Below are 25,046 nucleotides of genomic sequence, written 5' to 3'. Positions count from 1 at the left end.
TATTTGCTCTCTCATTCATGATCTTAAAATTGTCCTTCCCCACACGGCAGTAACTTTCTTATCCCCATAAGACAATAAGGAGATGTTAAAATATCTCCCCAGCAAAATCAGTTTGATCATACTTAACTGTCTTCTAATGATACTATTTGGTAATTTATTAAACTTCCATAATCAGGTAAGCCTTTACTACAGTAATTGAAAGAGATACAGCACACCTTGACAAAAACAATTTAAGTTCTGATGTTTCAGCTCTTCAGAGTAGAGGTTGTTAATTGCTGCACATCTGCACTCTACCTAGCACAGTTAGTGTCTACTCTTAGATCATCCCTTTTAAAGTAACACAAACAGATAATAATAAAGTTTTCTGTGGATAAACTGGCAAAGGCAAGATCAGGGGCTTGTAGAACCACTGTAAAACACAATCATTTCTGAAAAACCTATTTGAATAGTTTTGCTGTGGTTTTTTCTTTAATTAAAAAGAGTTATTCATATTGTTCAGTAAATGAGAAAATTTATGGCTTCAAAATATGAATTTTCATTGCAGAAGTTGTTTCCCAACAGCTGAAACAAGAATAATAAAAAAAAACCCAACAAAAAACCAAGAATTACATGCATTCATCTCTACAAACCACAGTCAAGAATGAGATCTTGATTACCAATACACATTAACCGTATCTTGATTTCCAACATATTCTTTCCCTTATATCATAGAATCATAGAATCATTTGGGTTGGAAAAGACCTTTAAGCTTATCGAGTCCAGCTGTAAACCTAACACGGCCAAGTCCACCACTAAACCATATCCCTAACTGCCACATCTACACATCCTTTAAGTACCTCCAGGGATGGTGACTCCACCACTTCCCTGGGCAGCCTGTTCCAATGCTTGACAACCCTTTTGGTGAAGAAATTTTTCCTCATATCCAATCTAAACCTCCCCTGGAGCAACTTGAGGCTGTTTCCTCTTATCCTGTTGCTTGTGACTTAGGAGAAGAGACTGACACCCATCTCACTACAACCTCCTTTCAGGTAGCTATGGAGAGTGTGAAGGTCTCCCCTCAGCCTCCTTTTCTCCAGGCTAAACAACCCCAGTTCCCTCAGCTGCTCCTCATAGGACTTGTTCTCTAGACCCTTCACCAGCTCCGTTGCTCTTCTTTGGACACGCTCAATGTCTTTCTTGTAGCGACAGGCCCAAAACTGAACACAGTATTCGAGTATCATGTGACTGTATGCTAACATTTACCAACAAACTACATTGTCATGCATAGGCAATTTCCACACTAATTCTTTGTGTAGAGTATACTGAAAGGTCTTAATTGCTAAGGTACTTTATCATAAAAAGTGTAGTTTAAAGAAATACATCTTTTTTTCAGTGCTACAAAATGCTCTTCCTCTTTGAACTAGCAGAAAACAGCTACTGAAAGCATGTAAGTCCTATAAACAACCTGTATTCTGTGCTATGTTTAGACACATTTCTTGTAATAAGGAAATTTCTCTTAATGCACAGAAAATCAGAAACAATATTGGGCAAACAGAAACAATTTCAAAATCATTCTACTTCCTTTGCTTGTTACGTTAATTACCAGCTCCCTCTGAAATCCCATTTGAAATCCCAGTCAATGGGAACATCAGAAGAGATACAAGACCTTCAAGGTTAAAAATTCAGCAGCTTTTCAGCAGCATCAACTAAGCTGCTCATCACCTACACAGCGTGTTAGTTAGGAAAGCAACTTCTTACTGAAGCAAACCTGCATATTGCATATTGTGGCCTTTGTTACGACTGCATTTACACTGACAGAAAAGCCAACTGCTTTGTTTGGGTGCTTAACATTTATACAACTCATACCATCGTGAGAGAAGCAGGCAGCCCCCGCTGACAGAACGTGCACCTGTGCAGCTTATGTGTATGTAGAATATAAAGGAACAACAGTTGTTTTTATATCACATATAAGTCTGCTGCTGTAGGTAGAAGCCAGCTGCATTCAGCAGCTCCATCTTTCAGACCTACTCTTTAGAGACTTCTGCACACTCACACTACAACAAATGAACTCTGCTACGAACACTGCTCCACTGAAAGAGCAAGTTCTGCTAGCATAAGAGCTTTTGAACAGTGGTAAATGGATCCAAACTAGGATTAGTATTATATAAAATTAAGTTGAATGATTTTGTAGAGAAGAAACTGTAGGAGCACAACTAAGTTTCAAAGCAACAATAGCCTCTATACTGCAAAACACATCTCAAAGAGTTTAAGGGTACACTGATTTGGACTTAAATTGACCCAACTAGATGAGTAGATCTGCACAAAGCATGAAGACTAAGGTTATACTCTAATGCCCTTGCTATTCTTTAACTCCATAATCATGGCCCTTCAACTTATGGAGTTTGGTCAAAGCACATCTCCAGTACCTCTCCAGGTATGGGTACATCCTGGTAATGTTCACTCATAATGAAACAGTCTATTCAAAGCTTTCAGAAAAGCTGCTTCCCATATCTAATAAAGGAAAAGAAATATATTTGCAATCACAAAGCGAACATCTTACGTTTTACACATTAAATTAAACATTGGAACAGTGAGGACAGTCAGCTCTGTTTTGTAACAGGTGGCTTAATAGAAAATCTCACTTAATGGGAAGACAATTTTCTATCCCACTAACTCATTTTTGTAGTAATTCAGGACCACTGTATATATTTAATATCAATTGTCATTAATAGTTTCCCATTTAACATCAATTGAAAAATCACAGATTTCCTGCTTGTGATAGTATTTAATATCAGGTACTACATGTCACAGAGATATTTTTTTCAACTTGTCAATAAAAAACATGGAGTCCATTTACAACTTCATTCAAGTTGTTCCAGTGAAGGACTATTCTAAATAGTAGCTTCAAAGAACAGGACTAGGTAAAGCACTGTATGGTGATAATGCCTCTATAACCATACTTATAACCTGAGAACAACCAGGCAATTAATAATCCTGGATATCATTAAAAAAAAAATCCTACAACAATCTGGAATTCACTTCAGATTAAGAGGAAAACTTTCAATTTCCCTCAACCTTTTGAAAAAAGAAATAACCTGTAACTACACAAGTATTCTGGCAACAACTACAAAATCTTGGGAAATGTGAAAGATCTTATCCAAAGGACATTTTTGAAGATTTTGATGAATTTTATCAAGTCTAATATAAGTTCTCATAATGGCATTTCAAAAATAAGAACATCAGAACTACGCCAGTGTTTTTAATGCACATGAGAAATGAAAATGAGTGTATTTTGAAGCACTTCACAAAACACACAGTCCTCCTCTAATTATCAATAAGGACTAAAGAATATGTAAGTCTTAAAAGCGATACGCACAGCATTTCGGAGACAGTTGTCCCGTTCATTACTAACACATAAGTGATTTCACTTTCTTCATAATTGAAGGTTTCAAATGTTTGAGAAAGTGGTCAAGGATTTAGCATAGCCTTTCTAGAGTGTGACCTCCCATTCCAGAGCTGTAAACAATGCAGTAAGAGCCAGACTTCCAAAGCTCTTTAGGTGCCTACAGACTCAAAGTTACCCAGCTGGAATAAACCTAACTGCCAGATGCCTCATTTCCCCTAACTTCTAGTAAATATAATGCCTGTGAAAGGCTCAATGACTTCCCTGAAATTATTGTGCTTTATCTTAAAGTGATTGTTCACTTTGTGTCTTAAAGACTGAAGACAGACATTTGCACTTGGACATCTCATTTTTAAGTATCCCCTATCAGAACTAAGCAATGTTCAGCTATTCAAGGCTTTGGTTGTTTTCATTATTGTTGCTTATAATTTGAACACACAGATTCCAAAATTTATTCTCTATAACAACATATTCTACACATAGTATCAATTTTGGAAGTAAACATCACTCAGTATAAATACAGATACCAGATTTTGGCTTTGAACTTTTGGGAGTTATAAAGAGAATAGAGATACAAAAGATCTATTTAATCAATATATTTAGAGGAAATGTACAATGAGAAACAGCATTCAGTGAGATAGAAGACAGCGCTATCTGCAGGAAATGGAGTTTAAATGGGAGCAAAGCCCAATAATCATCACAAAATAGCAGCATAAACCTCTTCCACAGCAAATTTGTTTTCTTTGTATCCATAATCACACGGGACAAATCTGACCTAATCAAAGATAACAGATACCTTGTCATCAACTTCTAGAAGTGACTGGTATCTGCTTGCTTGAAATTGTAGAACTGCAGAGGTTTTTAATATGATGAATCATTCAGAGAGAGTCAGAATTAAATGAATTCTGTGCTAGTTCATTCATTAACAGTAAGATTTTATGCTATCACCCTGCATTCAAGATCTCATTCTCTCTTTAGATCTACACTGATGATATCACAATGGCATAAATGATACAATAATCAGACTAGCAGGATTTTCATAAACTGATTAGGCACTCTAAGGGAGCAATAATGATTTTTCCACTTGCAACCTGTGCTTCTTTCAGTGATTTGCAGTCACCGAAAAGCAGCAAAACATGGCATTCAAGTGAACATTTCACTCACTCAGAGAAAGAAGGAGACTTTGAAACACTAACAGAGCATTTCATGGTGCTTTCTTCAAATATCAAAGAAATAACATTTTTAGTGCTTACTGAAGTCATTCATCACATGTTAAAGTGCAAACAATCCATTTCAGATCACCTTAAAAAGGAAATACAACCACATATGACACTATATAGCTGCTCATCTAAGGTGGCCCTTGAATACATTCAATTCATATCATAGCTCCAAGATGGGAGGAAAAAATCGTAGTCTTTAAATCTTTTGACAGGAACCATAGCATCTTCATGATTAAGAGTGAGGAGAAGTCCACTTCCACTTTATTCCATGACATACACAAGGTCACACTTTCAAATGTAAAATCACTTGCAAGTCATTTAGCTTAATCCCACAAAACGAGTCACCAAAAACTGAACCCATCCAGGGGTGCATCCATATAGACAATGGAGTTCAGATAGGGTTTCAAAATGTAAACTCCCCTATGAAATTTCGGTTCGTACCAGATAACAGCCTCTGAGTGCAAAAACTCAGCTCTTTTCAGATCAAATTGAACAAAAACATGTATTTGAGGAACACAGTCAGTATGGTTCAACTCCTAATGGGAGTCCAATCCCGAGCACCCGATTTAAGAGTAAAACCCCATGAAATTGCACAGAATGGATACTGGATCATCAGAACCAACTGCTGTAATCTTCAGATCCATTCCTACTTATGCTGATAAGTACTACTTGATAGTACAAAACCAACAACATTTACAGACTTATGACATAAGAAATGTGGACAACTTCTCTGGCTACAAATAACTGTTCTAATAAACAGTGATTTGAACCCTGCCTATGCTAAAAAAATCTTTGCATCTTAACATTATTTTTTTTGTCAGGTTTTTAAAATATGTTAACATGAGGGAAAAAAAATACAGTGATACTGAAGTTAATTCTGAAAGTTTCAAACTACTTCAAATAGAAATCACAAATGCATCCCCTTGGCTTTGATTTGGAATTTAACCCAATTTCTGATGAACAAATTATTTCTGTCTTGAAATAAGACAAGTTTGAATCTCTAGGTTTTTCTTCTTCAAGACCTTCAAGACAATTTTAAACTGAAATTAAGTGAGTGTTAATTTGGTCATAGAAGTGAAACCGAAGATGCTTCAAGCCACTAGGCCTGCCTTGCTGACCTGGAGGTACTATTCTGGATTTTCATCTGAGCAGATTCAAAACCTACCCATACTCCCAGAAATGTTATAAAACTCCATTAGAAAACAACAACAACAACAAAAACAAAAACACACCAGCAGCCTGGTGTGTAATGGATGGCCTTACAAAGGAGGCCAAATAAACCATCACGTCTTTCTGGTCCTAATTGAAATGAAAATGAGCTCTTCCAAAACCCTCCTCCAAACAACAACAACAACAAATTTATTTTCAATAAAAATTATCTACTACATAAACAGTTGCACTAAAATTTTTAGAATCTAAGTATCCTGATACCAGTGAGAGAAAAAAACTTTTCACTTTCACTTTCAGAAGTCATCTGCAGAAAAGTATTAAACCCTTGTGGAACTGTACACAAAAAGCCTAGAACTGCTGAACTTTCATTCCTGCTGAAGAGCGGTCTCCACAGTGGTTTAAATGGAGTTTACCATTATTTTTAAGAGTAATTTAAAAGAATGGCCTGAATGGCATGGTATGTTCTGCCATACTTTTTTAAGAACGAATAAAAAACCCTCTGTTAAATAGACTGTAGGGGCTTCTCAGATGATCATTTGGAACTCCATCTCCTAAAGCTTAAAGGGTAATGTACTGTTTTAAACCCCTGTGGCACCATGATGCAGATCTCTCCTTACAAAGTTAACTTTCTATCTCTCTAGGTACTCATTACAGTATATTCTGTATATATACAAAAAATGCCCTACCTATTAAACTATAAAACTGTACTCTGCTCTTAGTGCTTTAACTGTCTCTCTCCAAGATAAAATATCCATCCTTTTTTTTTTTTTTGACAATAAAATTGTAGTCTACCAAATTCATGAAGACAATAATACAGTTTTGGTAGGGTGAGCCTCCTTTGGATGACCATGGAAAGCGAGAGATACAAAAGAGCACTAACATTCTTTCTTTCATTCTTGTTAACCTCTCCCAAGCCTGGGTGGACATATATATATGTAATTCTACTATCTCATCAACCAAGAAAGTCTACAATAAAAGTAGTGTCCAATTTCTTTTCACAGAAAGAAATCTTGTACCATATGTAGCTTTTTGGTAACTCCTCTGTCAAAGCTAAGATATTCTGACTTGGTAAAACCTTTTTTTCAGTACAATTGAAACGTCCCTTTAAGCTGATGCTAGTGCCTAAAAACCACTCAAAGTCATTTCCTACCTAAGTTTCATTAAAGCTTAGATGTGTTTTAATGCATTTCTGATTCCTCTTGGTGACAAAAATATTACAGGATTCACAGCAGTTGCAGTGAAAAGGACAGTAATCACCTCCAACAGACGACCTTGTGAATAGAAGAGAAATTTTCTCTAGCGTTCAAGCACAATTTTTTTCAAATCTTCCCTGAAGGCCATCTGCCATTCTGGTTGAGTTTGAGATTGCACTTTTAGAGCTGCTATTGTGTACTTCAGCTACCATGAACCAAAAAAGTCTCAGAAACAAAAAGAATTACTAAACCTTCAAAGTTATTCTCGTTTTCTTCACTTTTACTACGTGAAGTCTGAGAGACACTGTTGCTATTTTACTTCAGAAAGATTAGCTTTCAATTTTCTATACAGATAAGGGCGGCAGGTTTTTTTTGTGTGTGAGATAGCATATGGCATTGTCAACCTTTTCCTTTCTTCATTTCCAGCCTGATGATAAAAATAACACCTTGTTCTTTCGGTTATTTGGTTAAGGAGATCACACCATTTGTCACAAAGGGAGAAATCCAACTTGGTTAACACTGGCCTTTTTTGCACTCTTCTATTTCCAATGCAGTACACTAATCATCTTGAAATCAAAAGACACAATCTGATGTAATGAATGACAAAGTAAGTTGCCAACAATCTTTACATGTGAGGTATTACATTAATAAACCTGTCCATCAGAAGTGTGTTATTAAGTAAATTAAGCATTCTATTATTCTCCTACAAAATGGATACTTACACTTTTCCCCTCTAGGCATACAATGACAGGACTTGCTGTAAATCAGCATAGCTCATCAGCACATCAAGTAGCTATGCTTATGCGTGCCCGCAAAAGACCTAGCCCTTATTGACAGATAAATCATCATGAGCAGAAATTAGAGCTTTCTTTCCACTTATCATTTCACACTGAAGTTTTGCAGAGAAAAAGCGTAAGTCACAAAAAATTACTTCTTTTTTTTTTACATTATAAAATGGTTTAATTGTGATTATGGTAGAGAAGCTCTCACTTAGAATTTGTTTTGTTAAACAACATATGTGGGTATTAATGCAAGCAGACAGTTGCCAGGAATGAAGCCTACACATGAGAGCTTTCATGGCATGATTTAAGGTGCTTCCTAACCTTGTGCGAGAAACAGAAAACAGCTACTCTGGGGCTGGCACAAGGGAATGAGAAAAAGACTTCATTATTACTTCGAGTCCTACAATGGAATAAGATATTACATAGCTCTAACCCTAAGACTTGAATAGGATGCTATCAACTTGTTTTCTATACCACACTTAAGTTCAAAGCAGACACAATAGGGAATCAAGTCCAATGTACACCTCGATGTACAGCTGACAACTGGAATTGTTAAATGCTATTTTTTTTGAACAGCAGAGAACCATGCATAAGCCTGTCCTGCAATTCTCTCACAATAATTACATATGAAAAACCAAAGCAGCCAATGCTTCACAGAAAAAGGAAGGATAGTTATTTTTACTTATTTTAGCATAAAAACAGATGAGCTGTGAAAGATGTCTCCTTGTACATGATCATTCTCAATTGCATTAATTAGTCGTAAGTATAAAATTCTACTCCCACGCCTTCTGAGAAGTATAGCACTATTTATAGTACAATTCAGGAACTACTTCACCAAATGCCTAGTGGGAGACTAGCAGCGTTACAGGGCTCTGGGGTATTATTCTATGTTTTATCTACTCACATCAGTGTATACAAGTACAAGGACTCCAACACCATGAAACACAAAGAAGGATGCTAATAATTAATAGAGCTCTACAAGAAAAAATGAGAATCATCATGAAATGTTAAGTAACTGCATTTGACACTTCTTTAACATTCTTCACCAACAAACATTTCTATTTCTGCAGCTTGAAGTAATTACCAAGAAAGTTGATCAAGAAATGCTAAGGCATTCACAGAACTAACTTCATGCAACCTGTAAATGTGAAGCCCTTAAGACCCCTTCAAAGATGCTGTAAGTTAGACATATGGTACAATACAGTTATGAAGAGACATTCAGCAAACTAAATGAGCAAACTTTTATTAACATTTTATGTTGACAATTTTCACGCACACTAGTGTAAGTATACTTAAAAGCCTGAAAAACATTCCAAAAGTTACCCCACACAAAAGGTATACTAGTGTACTAGTAGCTACCTGGGCAGCAGCTCTCCAGGAAGAGGTGAATAACTTCCTCACCTTTCTAAACAAACTTTGTGTTGATCAACAGTATTACCATGGGATTTCCTTTCTGTTAATTATATTATGCCAGATGAAAAAATGATTAAAATACAAAGCATTCTGTGCAAATAGATGATACTGATTACAAAAGTTATAACAGCAAGAGATAACCATTGAGAATTTTTTTTTTTTTTGAGCAGTGCATGCATGCCTATCTATGCATACTGAATAAAATGGTAAAAATAAAAGCAATGTCAACAACAGCCTACACATTTTACAAATTGTATCAGTCAAAGCTATGGAAAATAAAGTGAGAATAAGTCTGTTCTGAAAAGGGATCCCATAAGCCTTCAGTGTCTTATTTTAAGGAGGAGTAATTGTATCCTGGTTTCACTGTGACAAAGCACAGAAACTTCTAGTTGGTGCACCATGGGGCAACTTGAGCTTGCTGCTCATCTGTCTTACATGGTCCCATGTAGCGCTGAAATTCTGAGCTGTAATCACTCATACAGTCCTCCCCCTCTTCATTTTTTTTATTTCATCTATTTTAGTTTTATACTGTGACATGTCCTTGACATGAAAAATATTTTTCCACACATTAATTTTCTTAAAAGTCTTATTCTTAAAAATATATCCTATTTCCTTAAAGATATATCCCATTTCAACATTGCATACCATAGTCACTCAGGCATTCCTGAGGATTTAATTAAACAGAGGCAATGCTGGATTCTCAGCTCTGTGGGACACCTTCTACTACTAGGTCTTTGTGTGATTATCTCAAAGGCCAGTGTCTGTGTAGAGATTTTATATAAAGCGTCTTGTTGGGATATTCACTTGCAATGCTTACCGTCAAACTGGAGTTCACTTGAATTACTCAAACTTGCTGTTAGAGTCCTTGCTTACGAAAAATCAAATTGATGCTCACCAGTCTTTTTACACTTAAGAGAGACAGAAGCGGGGGGGACAGGGAGGGGACGACAGGACACGACACGACACCAAACATAAACAAAAAAACCCCAAACCCAAAAAAACCCCACACCACAGCCAAAAAGCTTCTCCATGGGCGAGTTCCTCACATTTTCAGAGGAAGAATACTGGACAGCAGAAACACCAAAGTATTTCACCTGTAAATCTAGTTCATCAATCTAGTTCAAACCCACAATGAGTCAAAGCCCTTACTATCTATTAGATGATTACTAACTTACGTAAAATGAGCGGAATCCTGCTCCTACTGGGCGGGCATCTATACCACCAAATCATCATTTGTCATTAATATCCACCCTTCGCACAGCCTAAGCAACCTGATCAAAGATTAGATGAAGAAGCAGGCTGCACTTGACTCTTTCATGTTGGGTGATAATTCCCAGTCCAGGGCTCAGTCATATCAATAAACCAGTATAGGGAAAGACGTAACAGAACAAAATTAAGCCACAATATTTGGTGCTTGTAATAAACAGGTTGATTTTTTTAATCTATACTTATCCCTTCCCAAGGGCCTCTAGAAGGTTAAGTAGAGCTAAAAATACATTTGTAATTAAAATTTGCACAAATACCAAATCAATACAACTGATGTATGCTTGCTTGAAGCAGAACTCCTTTCTCATTATTTAATCTCTCTTTCCCCAAATTTTCTCTAACGTGCCATTGATCATTTCATAAGGTGTTTTTTAAAGCAGATCTTAATATTGAACTTACTTGCATGAAAGAATAAACCCTGTACTATTAGGGCTTATTTATGTTTCCAAGCAGACTCTGACAGCAAACAGGAGAGCTTTATTCCATTTTACTTAACAGTATATCTATCATAATACATTGTACTTTTAAGCCTTTCCACAGGCAAAGCAGTATATATAGAAGAATACAGGACTGTCTTGAGTCTTCCTTTTTCTGTGTTTGTTTCATTTATTTTTAAGTACATGAATCTATTTAGAGAAGGAAACACTATGGCATCTGGTAGAAAAGGTGTTGTTTGTGATGATCATTTCTGAGAGATGTTAATGCCTCAGTCTCACAGTTATACATTAACCTGAATTTCAGGCATCTTTCCCAAGTGAAAAACCAGTTATCTGCACCTTATCCATTAATAGGAAAATATTATTAAGCAATACATTGCACATAGTCTCAATTCCCTATCCTGGCCTGAATCTATATTTTACAGTTTCTTAAACAATAAGTTCCTAAATAATAGTTTGGCATCTGATATCATTAGAAGACATGCTAGGAGTCTGATAACTAGCTAGCTTTTTCGATAACAGCCCCATGAAAGAAGGATCATGCTTTCAATTAGCCCAGCACTCCCTAAAATACAATAATGTAAATAATAATTTGATTATGATGGAATTTGATTATGATATTGAATAATAATATGATTTATGCTCAGACTCTAAGACCAGAAGTTTAACAGCACACTGGGCTGCTGTGCCAAAGACACAACCAGCAAATGGCTGCAACTGTTTTTTCCCTTCTAATCAGTGCTGTGGAGAGTGCACCTGAAAATAATACACATTGTTTTGGGGCCCCCAGTATGAGAGGTGGATGCAAACCGGAGAGAGTGCAGGCCACTAAGATGGTGGATCAAATGACATACAAGGACAGGTTAAGGGAACTGGGTTTGTTTAGCCTGGAGAAGGGAAGACTAAAGAGGCATCTATTTGCTCTATCGAACAGGGTATGGAGAAGAGGCAGCCAGATCCTTCTCAGATGGGCACAGAGAAAAGCAAAAAGCAACAGCACATGTTGCAATGAGAGAATCTCCTACTGGACACAAGCAAAAAAAACCACCTTCACCAGACTGGTTAGACAGGTCATCCAAGGAGGCTGCAGTTTCTGACCCTGAAGGATTTCAACACATGGCTAGAAAAGGCCCTGAACAACCTGGTCTGACTTTGAAGTGATCCCTGCTTTGAGCCAGGCGGTAGGACTAGACCACTCCTGAGTTCCTTCTCACCTAAATTACCCATCATTTTAACTTACCTGTTTTTGTGCAAGTAGTCTTTACTAAGCAGCTTGCCTGGTAGGCTACATGTAGTTTGCATATGGGGTTTGGTACATTTTTGAAACACTATTTCCAGCCTCTATGCTAACACATACAGAATATTAGTAACTATATGGTACAGTGTTCCAACAAATAGCGGGATGCCAGAGAGGCAAAAAAATGAATGTTAGATGACTTGGACTTTAGAATTTCCTATATAAGCTTGCTGGAAGATGTGAGAGAGAATAAATTGCCTTATGTTTCTATTTATTATGTTCAGCAACTGGTCTTACAGGGCAATGGTTGGTTTTTATTTTATGTTATTTTTTATGTCAGTAGGCTTTGGATAGGGATTCATGTTCAACTAAACAAAATAATTGAGCAAACAGTGCATGGGAAAGGATGGAATAGCCCAAACTTAAAACATTTGGAGTTCAGCACTATTCATAGGCAGAATTACAATTCAATTGATTGCCTGTATCAATTCCTCTCTGGCAATATGATCACTGCTAGGCCTTTGCTGCATCTACTTCCTTTCATGCTGCATTTTATGTATTCCTTATCAGACCAGTCTTTCATTAAACTCCCTATTAGGGACTTCATGTATATGGGACGTTTTAATAACTCATGAATAATGAAAATAAATTAACAAAATTAATAAAAAAAGGGGGGGGAAGCTGAAATCAAATTAAGAAAAAAATTCTTAAGACCCCCTGTTCTGCAGATATGTTTCACTACTGATTCTAAGAATTATTAAAGACATAACCTCGGCTTTGCCGCTCTTGTAGGGTTCTTCCTTTCTAGGTAGACAAACAGATAACTGGGTGTGCATGCAACATGCAGCTTCCTGATTCCCTATAGGTTGTGTACAGTTCGCACTTCCCAGTTAATTGTAGCCTTACTGATTAAGAACTAGCACTCTTGTTCTCTCCCCCCCTCAATCTGCTTACGTGATTCTGCAGAAAAACAGATTTTGGTAATAACAACATATGTGAAAAAAGCTCTCTGCTTGGATACTTCTTAAATTTTGCTGGCTAAGCAGAATGGTCCATGAATTTTAGGTTTAAAAATCAAGAGAAACAGACATACGCTACTAACCCTGATTTGACAAATAAAGATTAAATAGTACTAGAGAAGATGTCTTAAACTTCTCTATTAGATGGAAGTGGTAGAGAGGGTAGAGAGAAAGGAGCTGATGAACCACATCATCCCAGTGGTTCTGAACTGGAAAGAAAAAAAAAGCAAACATCTTTGTCCGTTAAGAACTGAATTCAATTTCCATAAATTAAACAAGATGCAACAAAATAAATTCCACAAGATTCCAGAAACTGATCTAAGCTTCCTTATTCACACTGGCTAAGGCAGGAAGGATCATTTGCCCAGCAAGTTCTGTTGGCTGAGCACATGTATATTCGCAGTAGTCTTAAAAGGCGGGTCTAGTGACAACTTAAAAGTCCTCAGTCCTCTCTGTACCACCCTTCCCTTCAGAATCTATCACTCTGCTCTTGAAAGTAATATGATAAATAGGCAGTTCAGCTGAAAAATAAAATGAGCTCTCCTGCAGCTTTAGATCATCCTTTAATTCCACCACTTTTTTATTTTTCCAGCTTATTAACCTGAACTCTTCCACAAGCATACCAACCACACTGAAGCAAGTTTACATAAAGATATTTTATTCTTCTTCCTTCTCATCACCATACTACTAGTACAATAGCTCCACTTGTTCTTTCCAAAACTGTAACAATGGAGCATCCTATTGCCCAACTAGCATTGTTTGGTGAAACCCTCATTTGTAAGCTGGAACACAAATATCACACTGTGAGAAAGTCTGGTTTTGTAAAGTCCTGTGTTGATATTTGGTGAATTCTGATAAATACTACAGCACGCAAACTCTATTACTCTTCTGGTAAATCATGAGAGCTCCCTTTGAGAAAAACAATATCATCAGTAAGTCAAATTGGGAAATGTAAGATAAATGTCTTGCATTATTACTAGAAAACAAAAATATGTTAAGTACATTTCAAACATACTGAATAATTCATAAACAACAGCTCTGAAAAATAAAAACAAAACCCAAACCTGAAAAGATATATATTCACTCTATATTCTGAACTCAACAAAGAATAGTAAGAAACAGTTTATTGCTTTTATTTTACTAGCCATACAGAGCAAGCCAATGAAAAAATATTTAGAATTGAATATCCTAGACAAACCAAATAGATGTATAATGTATGGGATTAAGTTAATTTACTATTAACCAGTAGCTATTTTCTTCTCCTTGTAATTTAAATATAATATATGGTTAAAAGTCAGTAAGATCATTTGAGTTTCTGACGATGACCGTATATTACCTTTTTATCTTCTTCTAAATCAAGACACAAAGGAGAATAAAAAGCTCATCCAGTTAAACTATCAAAGGAGCCAAAATATGAAAGGCTATTACTTGAGCAATATTTTGGAAAGAATTTACCAGCGAAAGTAGAAATTTGCAAGCTAGCTTTCTGCTAGGACACTAGTCAGACTTCTGTATATAGTCTTGTAACACGCTGTTTATCAATGATATCACACATGGCACTTTTTACTACCACTCAGCATGAACGCATTACAGCACTTCAGTCATCTGTGTCCTCCTCCCTGAAGGGCGATGAAGCATTTGTATAGACCACTGCCTATCTCACCACACCCCCAGTTTAAATACGGGGTAATAAGCAGATCATTTCTGAAAGCTTTGCCACAGAATCCATCCCCTTCTTGTTATATTGGGATACTGGTGAAATCACATTGAGAGTCAAAGGTATTACAGCTGAACATCAATCCAAATGACTGAGCTTGAAAATAGTAGCAGCCTCCATGCAAAGACCAGAATTGGGCATCAAGTCAAACTTCTCAAACAATGGATAAAACATGCACAGGACATTGAAAGAAGCACACACTGTGTGTGGTTTCTACAGAAAGGAAGAGGGAACAATATTTCAAAAGATGAAGAAAGATGCAGGAAATCAAAACAGCAGAAGAAAGACCCAAAGTGGAGCATTAAAGAGCTGGATGGAAGAAAGAGGCCTGGCACTGTGACCAAAACCTACCTCTTGCTGTCAGATTTCTACTGTGCTCCAAAAAAAAAAAAAAAAAAAAAAGAAAAAAAGAATTAATCTAAATTCTCTGAATAAATGGCACCACTTCCACTAGCTATCTAGCATCAGCATCCTTCTTGCCCATCCTAGCAAAAATAACACAGGACATCCAAGATGATGATTTGCTACTCAAATCCAGAAGATGAATAATACTTTTTTGTATTTAATTAACTTCTCCCAAGCACGGGAAAATTTCTCGCTTTGATGTCTCCACTCCCTCTGCTTCCCAGCCTCTAGACCAAATCAACTGAAAAACAGCTATGGAAAGGGACATTTTTGCTATCCAAAAACTGGAAGAGATAACAGAAATACATTCTGAGCTAAGACTTCTCACAGACAAAATGGGTATGCAGCAGTACCTTCTATGAAAGTTACAGTAAAAATCCACATACACGTCCCAGCTCTAAACCCAACTTAAAATCACTAAAGACTGTGTCTCAAAGAAAGCAGAGCACCTGAGGAAGGGTTTGAGCACCCTTTGAACCATGCAATATTCATGACGTGTGGTGGTGCAGCCCCCCTGGGCCACGTTGCAATGTCAGGACCAGACAACATTGTGTTCTTGCACAGTGAGTTGGGACAGCCTGGTACTTTCTTATCCTGGCTATGGTAGAGTGAGTCAGGACAATTAGGCACCCCTTAACTGCACCTGAAACTCCTGTCACCTGGAACCATACCTGAGACTCCTGCTGCTTAGATCATGACTCACTTTTGTAGTTTCCTGACAAGAATTATGGCTGGAATGAAATGACACTGACCAAAGTCAATCATCTTGCGAACCCATAAACAGTGGTCCCAAGTGAGGCCCTTTGAGCTCTCCTGGACCCCAATGGGCTGCGACCAGCATCTCCCTCTGAGGAGGACACCTCTCAGAGCTCGCAAAGTCTCTAGTTTGCAAAAATTGGCCGACCATCACCAAAAGCTGACGGCAGGACCTGTGCTGATACCCTTTACTCCTTGAGGGTCAACGCTTTGCCTGTTGAGAAATGCTGAGGCATTTGATGTGAATATTTTCACTGAACTCGAGGGGAATTTTTAATACGTATACCTCTGTTTATTCATATATCTCTATTTGCATTTGTGTATGCGTGTGTGAATTGACCTAGGTATATTCTTTTGAATGGCTTTGTAAATGTTAAATTAATCAGTGATTAAGTGTTACTAAATCTTGTCATTTACCTCAAACTGTAAATGAACCTCTGACTGCTGCTACACACATAATCCATTAGACATAAACCCTTGGCTAAGTTTGGGACTAGGAGTAGATCCAGCCACACCTAAGCTCCAACAGGAGTTTAGAAAGGAAGGGGGTCTTCTCTGAACCTTGTGACTCAATAGGAGGGTCTCCCCTACCTTTCTGTATCCCCGATCTTTGTACAAATCATGAAAAATTAATTTTAACTAAATTTTCTTTTGTGTGTTTCTCCCTCAATCTTTTACATTTTTGGTCTCTATATAAATCATTCTAGTTTGATTCTAACTTGTTTTTTCTTTGTATGCTTCACCCATGTATTGAATAATAGAGTGAAGGTTGCCATCAAGCTTTGTGAAGTCGTGCTTTTATAAATTCCTATTAAATCACTTTTGCTAGTATCTTTGATGGTGATTCTTTAAACAGTCCAAACCACTCATTTGCGTCATGATGCCAGAGTATAAAAAGTATCTTCAGTGAGAAAGTGCTCAGTCTTTGAAACAGAGGTTAAATGAAGTGTCTTGAATCTCTTGTACCTCAAATAACATTTTTTCCTTGCATACAAACTGAAAGTATGTAATAACAGAATGGTAAAAAAACCCATACAAAACTTGGAGAGAATCTATGGAGTCAGTTTCTGTGAAGCAATACTAGTGAGATCTAACAAATACTTTAATACAGCTAATTTCTTGTTAGGTTATTTATTTAGGAAAGGACAGAGATTGCAGTTCAGCTTTTCAGTGTCTTAAGAAGAGTTTCCCAGTCCTTACATCAAAGTATTTTCAAATAAATGTTACTATTTTTCTTTCTAAAAATTCTTATTTATGGACAAAAATGTCTTATTTACAGACAAAAATATTTCATTCATTTACAGACAGAAATATTTAATGTCTTTAAATGCTGGAATATACTGTGAGTGAAGGAAAAAATATTCATTGAGGTTGAAAACTGCATAACACGCTTCCCTTACAGAACTTCACTAGAATGTCAACAAAAATGGTATTTTGCTATTAAAATACAGATGATTCTTCATTTGTTATGTTTGCTATACCAGTGTGTATGTGTGGACACATGTTTAGCTAACATCGGCCGCAAGAGCATTCCAGAGGCCTTTAGAAGACCTTGAACAGAATAAACAAGAAGACTAAAAAAGAAAGACGCCAATTAGAAGAACACAGGTGCACATTCCACGATAAAGGGAACTTGGCACAAAGAACCTCAATTCGGCAGTTTATCTTGACCAATTAGACTGAGACAAGTTTCGCGTGTTTTAATTGGTATAACCAATTATATCCTATGTTTATGCGCGTGTACAGAGTTAGTATAACCAATTATATCTTATGTTTATGCGCGTGTACAGTGCTGATATAACCAATCATATTTTATGCTTGTGCGCGTGTACAGTGACTTTGCAGAATTTGTGACTATAAGTATGTGTGTGTTTTAGCAATAAAGTGTCGTCTGTTGTCTGCTCTCAAGATTACAGGCGTCCGTCTATTTCAATCTCCTCAAATGGTGACCCCGACGTGATAGCGGGTCGAGAGAACGCTGGAATTGCTGGAAGTGCGTCCGGAGGAGACTCTAGCCGAACGGTCGTCTAGCCAGCTGGACTGAGCGGACAACTTTCTCCCGGGAGATCAATCACCTGCTCGTTTGGAAGTAAGGTGAGCGGCTAGAAAGATTAAAATGGGTGCCCAGATGTCTGTGGAAGAAGGGGCAATTGTACAAATGCTTTCGCATATCCTCTCCATGAGAGGAGTTAAATATGATTCAAATACTTTACGTATGATGCTGAAATGGCTTAAGGACCATGGAGCCCCCACTTCGAATATAGAAGTCTTTGAAATTAAAAATTGGGAAGAAATGGGAAAAGTAATTTGGGACTTTGTATCGCGTGGGGACGTGAAGGCTCAGAAAATCTCCGCTACGTGGAGACTGGTGCTGGAAACGTTGAAAGCCCTTAAGGCAGAAAAGGAGGTGGCTGCTGCTGTAAAAATTTCAATTGAAAATACCCCGGAAAAAGAGAAAAGTGTGTGTGGCGAGGTGGTAAATAATTCGGACAGTGATGAGCAATTAAACACCGAGGGAGATGTCATTAATGAAGGCAACAATCAACTTTTAAGTAACCTGTCTCTCGAGCAGAGACCTATCCCCTCTGCACCTCCCTATGAGGCAGCTACATCCCCAGGAGAGGCTATAAAAAAGCGATGGAAGGACATAAATGATAAAATGTTAACTGAAGGTCTAAATCCTGTGGCTTTTCCAGTTACAGTCAGGCAGAATGCCCCAAACGTGTGGCAACCTTTCAATTGGGATTTAATAAAAGAAGTACGGAAAACAGTAATGGCTAATGGATTGTCTGCTCCGTTTAGTCAGGCATTATTGGAGAATATATTTTCTGGTCAAATTTTAACGGGCTTTGACTGTACACAATTGGCTACTATGATTTTAACCCCGACTCAGCGTCTATTATGGAAGGTGAAATGGGCAGAATTATGTGATTTAGCAGCACTAAAAAATTTGGACCGCCCAGAAGGAGATCCACGATATATGATCACTTCTGCACAAATGATGGGGACTGGTGACTTTGCAGATGTTAATAGGCAGGCAAGGCTACCGGTGGAAGTATTACAAGAATCAGCTTCCTTAGCTCTGAAGGCAATGGTAACCTTGCCTGAAGCCGGAAAGCCACAACAATCATTTACAAGTGTAAGGCAGGGTAATACGGAGCCTTATATGTCCTTTATTGATCGTCTGCGAGATGCTATTGAAAAGCAAATAGATAATGTTGATGCCAAAGAAGCATTGATAATAAAATTGGCCGTGGAAAATGCAAATCCAGACTGTAAAAAAATACTACAATCAATGCCAGGAAGAGTGACGCTAGTAGATATGATAGAGGCCTGTAACAAAGTTGGGTCTTTGGAGCATAAAACTACATTAATGGCCAATGCTTTTGCTGTAGCCATGCGAATGGATACAAAAAATGTTAAGAAATGCTATAAATGTGGACAACCGGGACATTTGCAATTTCAGTGTAAAGAGGGGCGAAACAAACTGGAAGTTGAGCCTAATATATGCCCTCGTTGTCATAAAGGGAGACATTATGCTAACAAATGTAGATCTCGTTTACAAGTGAAGGTGTAGCTCTGCCACCCCGAGGTACTCAATCGCCGGGAAACTACAAGAAGAGCGCGAGGAGCGGTGCGATGACCCCAACAGCTCCGAAAGGATCCTGGAACGGCGCCAAGAAGGATGTCTGGCAGAATTGCCAGCCCGAACAGCTGGAAGTGCCGGAGTGGATGTCTCAACAATAGAAACCATCTCCCTATGGAACTCTCAGGTACACCGTGTGCCAGTAAACGCACAAGGACCATTAGGTAATGGGCTTAGTGCCCTGTTGTTGGGACGGTCTAGTATAACATTACAAGGAATTTTTGTGCTTCCCGGGGTGATTGATGCGGACTACACAGGTCGCATTTATGCTATGATTTGGACACCGTCTCCACCAGTATCGATACAGGAAGGAAGTAGAATTGCACAGCTAGTCCCTTTTAAATCAAATGTACCATGTAAGATTAATAAGCAGCGTGGCAATGCAGGGTTTGGATCTACGGGATTAGAAGCTCAAATTATGTGGTCAATGGAGATCAATAAAACAAAACCTAGTATATCAGTAGAGTTACAAAATGCAAAAAACAGGCCAGAAAAAATAAAATTACAAGCATTAGTGGATACTGGAGCAGATGTAACAGTTCTGTCATGGGAGGACTGGCCTGTTACTTGGGAGCTTTCTGAGATGGATTCAAAACTGTTCGGTGTGGGAGGATTATCAAAAACTCGACAAAGCAAATATATGATTCAATTGATTTGTCAAAATTCAGTTTCTTATATCAAACCTTATGTAACCAATATCCCTATGAACCTGATAGGTAGGGATGCACTAAGTCAAATGGGATGTGTGCTTAGTACAGGAGACAATTTTGTGGCGCGGCCATTGACGGGCGACCATGCCTAAAACTAAAATGGAAAACAGAGGAACCGATTTGGGTAGATCAGTGGCCGCTGACTGAATCTAAGGTCGCCATCCTGAAACAATTAGTACAGGAGCAATTGGAACAGGGGCACTTGGTGAATACCACGAGCCCTTGGAATACACCAGTTTTTGTCATTCCAAAAAAATCTGGGAAATGGAGACTGTTGCATGATTTAAGAAAAATAAATGAAGTAATGGAAAATATGGGAGCCCTTCAATTAGGGTTACCCACGCCTACTATGATTCCACAAGGATGGAACATTTTGATTATTGATTTAAAGGACTGTTTTTTTTACAATATATCTAGACCCAAAAGATGCAGAAAAATTTGCCTTTTCTATCCCCACCATAAACAAACAGGAACCCATGGAACGTTATCATTGGGTAGTTCTGCCACAAGGAATGAAAAATTCTCCAACCATATGCCAATCCTATGTATCCCAAGCTCTAAAAGGGTTTAGACAACAAAATCCAGACTTGATTATTTATCACTATATGGATGATATCTTGATTGCAGGGAAAAGAGAGCTATCTGAAAAGCTCAAAGAATTGACTACACAATTGTCTGATTTTGGTTTAAAAATAGCACCAGAAAAGGTACAAAAAATGCAACCATGGAAATATTTAGGCTGGAAGATTTTAGAAAAAACAATAGTTCCGCAAAAACTGCAAATTACAGACAAGATTGAAACATTGAATGATGTGCAAAAATTACTGGGGACAATCAATTGGGTTCGAACGCTGTTGGGAATAGATAATGAGCTTTTGACCCCTTTATTTGAAATGTTACGGGGCAACACTACCTTAACGGCACCTCGACAATTGACCCCTCAAGGTAAACAAGCATTACAACAGATAGCAAATATAATATCCCAGAGTCAGGCTTTTAGGATTAAAGAAAATCTTGACATTAATCTTAGCATTTTAAACCGAGAAAAACAACCCCTTGGGATCATATATCAATGGGAGGGGAGTCACAAAGACTTGTTAATAATAGAATGGATCTTTTTAGCTCATCAGGCCCGAAAAACCATATTTTCTCGAATTGAAATGATTTCAGAATTAATTATAAAGGGGAGACATCGGATTATTGAGATTTGTGGACAAGAACCACACACGATTGTTGTTCCTTTGACTCAAGGATATTTACAATGGTGTCTACAGAATAGTCTAACTTTACAAATTGCTTTTGCAGATTTCAAAGGAAAGATAGATATTCATCTTCCTGCACACAAAATGTTTACCTTGCTACAAAATATACAACTAGAAGAAAAAGAATTGTGTGCAGAGTTACCTACTGATGGTCCTACAGTATTTACAGACGGCAGTGGAAAAACAGGAAAGGCAGTGGTAGTTTGGAAAGAAGGTCAGGTATGGAAAAATCACATTGTCACATGTGAAGGCTCCCCTCAAGTGGTGGAACTTCAAGCTGTAATAGAAGTATTTAAAAGGTGGCAGGATGTTGAGGTCAATATTATTGCTGATTCTTTATATGTGGTAGGTGTAGTAAAACGCTTGAGACGGGCTTATTTGAAAGAAATTGATAACATTACATTGTTTGAAAAATTTAAGATGTTGCTATTTCTGTTAAACCAACGGACAAAGTGTTATTATATAATGCATGTGCGAAGTCACACCAGTTTGCCTGGATGGATCACAGAAGGGAATAAACGAGCTGATTTACTAGCTAATCCCGTATGGACTGGGCCACCCCCCAATAAACTTTTACAAGCACGTGGAGCTCATAGTTTTTTCCACCAACCAGCAAAAGTATTAGCCAAACAGTTTCAAATTTCTATAGCAGATGCCAAAGCCATCATTCAATCCTGTGCTGAGTGCCAGAAATTATCTGGACACGGAGATGGCGCTGTAAATCCTAGGGGTCTGCAATCCTTGCAATTATGGCAAACTGATGTGACTCATGTACCAGCTTTTGGAAAATTGCGTTTTGTTCATGTCTCTGTTGATACATATTCCTTGATGATATGGGCCACAGCACTTGCGGGTGAAACAAGTCGACATTTACAAACACACTTACGACAAGCATTTGCAGTAATGGGTGTCCCGGCCCAGATAAAAACAGATAATGGACCATGTTTTATAGCACAACGGACTCAGGAATTTTTTCAGCAATGGGGAGTTACTCATATTACCGGCATTCCTCATTCTCCCACAGGTCAAGCTATAATTGAACGTACTCATAAAGTATTAAAAGATTTTTTGGAAAAACAAAAAACAGGGGAATTAGGGGAACCTCCTTCAAATAGACTCATGAAAGCAGTATATGTGATGAATTTTTTGACCTTGCGTGGAGAATCAGTTGTTCCCCCTGTAGTTCGGCATTTTCAAACAATGAATAGTGGGATTCAAAATATTGATAATGGGTGGAAAGTCTGGGTTAAAAATATTGAGCGCCAGCAATGGGAAGGACCTTTTAAAGTAATAACGTGGGGTCGAGGTTATGCTTGTGTCATTACAGAAAATGGGCCAAAGTGGATTCCAACTAAATGGACGAAACCTTATGCTGAGATTGATATGGAACACACTGACTGTAGTAAGCAGCATGACAGTGACACCGGTGTTTGATCCACATCGTTTAACGCCGTGGGACAGTAAGAATGTTTGGGTGACAGTGGCTGAAGCTATTAATCAAACCTCTTTTTGTGTGTCTTTTATTCTTATGTATTTTATTAGGTATAATGTTGCTTTTACTGTGTTTAATTATTATAACCGCATCGCAAAGCCCGTGAACCAATTAGACAGGATGCCTATGACTCGTGCAGCACGCCTGGCCAGCGAGCGTATGCGTCATAGGCTCCCTATGTTTTAACTGAGGCAAATTTTAGCACCCGCTGGCCACGTGTGCTGAAATCTGTTCCTCTGCAAATGTATAAATACCGGGATTTTCCGAAGAGCATCGGGTTGGTGTACGGCAAGGCCATCGTTGCCTCTGTGGGGACGCCCACGTAAAGCTGGCACCTACCGACTGCTGGGCTGAGTTCACGGAGCAAGACAGATTGGTGTAGTCTTAAATCATAGGTTAAGATAGTTCTGATTTATCTCGTAGTGGGTTTTTGTATTTTAATTTGTGTACCTTGTGTGTTGCAATGTGTTTAGGAATTAATTGATGGATCAAGTAAGGCTGTGTTGATTAACAAAAAACAAAAAAGGGGGAATTGTGGACACATGTTTAGCTAACATCGGCCGCAAGAGCATTCCAGAGGCCTTTAGAAGACCTTGAACAGAATAAACAAGAAGACTAAAAAAGAAAGACGCCAATTAGAAGAACACAGGTGCACATTCCACGATAAAGGGAACTTGGCACAAAGAACCTCAATTCGGCAGTTTATCTTGACCAATTAGACTGAGACAAGTTTCGCGTGTTTTAATTGGTATAACCAATTATATCCTATGTTTATGCGCGTGTACAGAGTTAGTATAACCAATTATATCTTATGTTTATGCGCGTGTACAGTGCTGATATAACCAATCATATTTTATGCTTGTGCGCGTGTACAGTGACTTTGCAGAATTTGTGACTATAAGTATGTGTGTGTTTTAGCAATAAAGTGTCGTCTGTTGTCTGCTCTCAAGATTACAGGCGTCCGTCTATTTCAATCTCCTCATGTATGCACAGACTTTTCTGTGAATCATGCCCAGGTACAGCAAAGTAAAATGGATAAGACCCTAAATTATAACTGGGTAGGGGTGGGAGCAAGCAAGACATTATTCTTATATTAGATCCCTAGTGAACTGCACAGACAGTTCCACATCTTCAAAAGCAAAAATATTTCCCCAACCAGAAAATTAATTATTGGAAGAAACAACAGTACTAGTTGATTCACTAAACATTGCTGTGCAGAGCTGAGGATAAAGCATTTATTAATCTGAAACTCATCCACATCAGATGACTACAGTAAAAATGTCACACAGATGCCTTTAGCAACATACTGAAGCTGTTAAGTCATACAAATTAAACTGCTGATCTTAAGAAGCAAAACAAGATTTCCAGCATACGTGTATTTGTTTTCAAGCAACATTACTTTTCTTTTTGCTCTTACAAACACATATAACGCAATAGCATGTCATTAGATGATACTGACAGCAGTCATTTTTATGCAAGCTCAAACTTGAGTACCTCTTTGAGAATTTATCCAATATCAGGAATATAGGGCCATGTCAAGCAATAGTAAATTTCCATATTTTTAGCCAACTTTCCTTCTACAACAGTCTTTATTTTTAAAATGTTAGCAATTCTTGAGTGGACAAATAACTACCAAGAAGCATACTGAATAAGAGAGGCAGCGTGTGTGTGTGTGAATGTGTGCATGTTTCTATGTATCTATATATACATATTTCTCTCTATATATTTATATGTGTGTGCACATGTGTGTAGATGTATATATGAAAAACACAAACTGAATTTAAAAAACCTAGGCTTTTGAGCAATCAAAACTATAAAAAAAAAAAAAAATCACACTAGCTCTTCGCTGCCTCCTTCATATCCTTTATTCCTAGCACTTATAAAACAACATAGATTTTCCTTTGCCTCAATTACTCAGCAAGCCTTGGTCCAAATCCTG

General features: G+C 37.7%; 1 protein-coding gene and 1 long non-coding RNA gene across 3 annotated transcripts in view; both read right to left on the bottom strand.

The window, feature by feature from the left end:
- CCSER1 (coiled-coil serine rich protein 1) overlaps window positions 1-25,046 on the bottom strand; it is a 723,061-nt gene that overhangs the window by 299,093 nt on the left and 398,922 nt on the right. The gene's annotated exons all lie outside the window — the stretch shown is intronic.
- Window positions 13-23,095, bottom strand: LOC121233397. Its single transcript, XR_005932715.1, has 4 exons — window positions 22,977-23,095; window positions 11,287-11,291; window positions 5,764-5,772; window positions 13-22 (listed from the first exon to the last, which is right to left on the bottom strand). It is a non-coding gene; the product is annotated as an uncharacterized LOC121233397 (long non-coding RNA).

The sequence above is a fragment of the Aquila chrysaetos genome, chromosome 1 (assembly GCF_900496995.4).
Source record: "Aquila chrysaetos chrysaetos chromosome 1, bAquChr1.4, whole genome shotgun sequence".
Taxonomy (NCBI): Eukaryota; Metazoa; Chordata; class Aves; order Accipitriformes; family Accipitridae; genus Aquila; species Aquila chrysaetos.
This window is presented reverse-complemented; position numbering and strand designations above follow the sequence as displayed.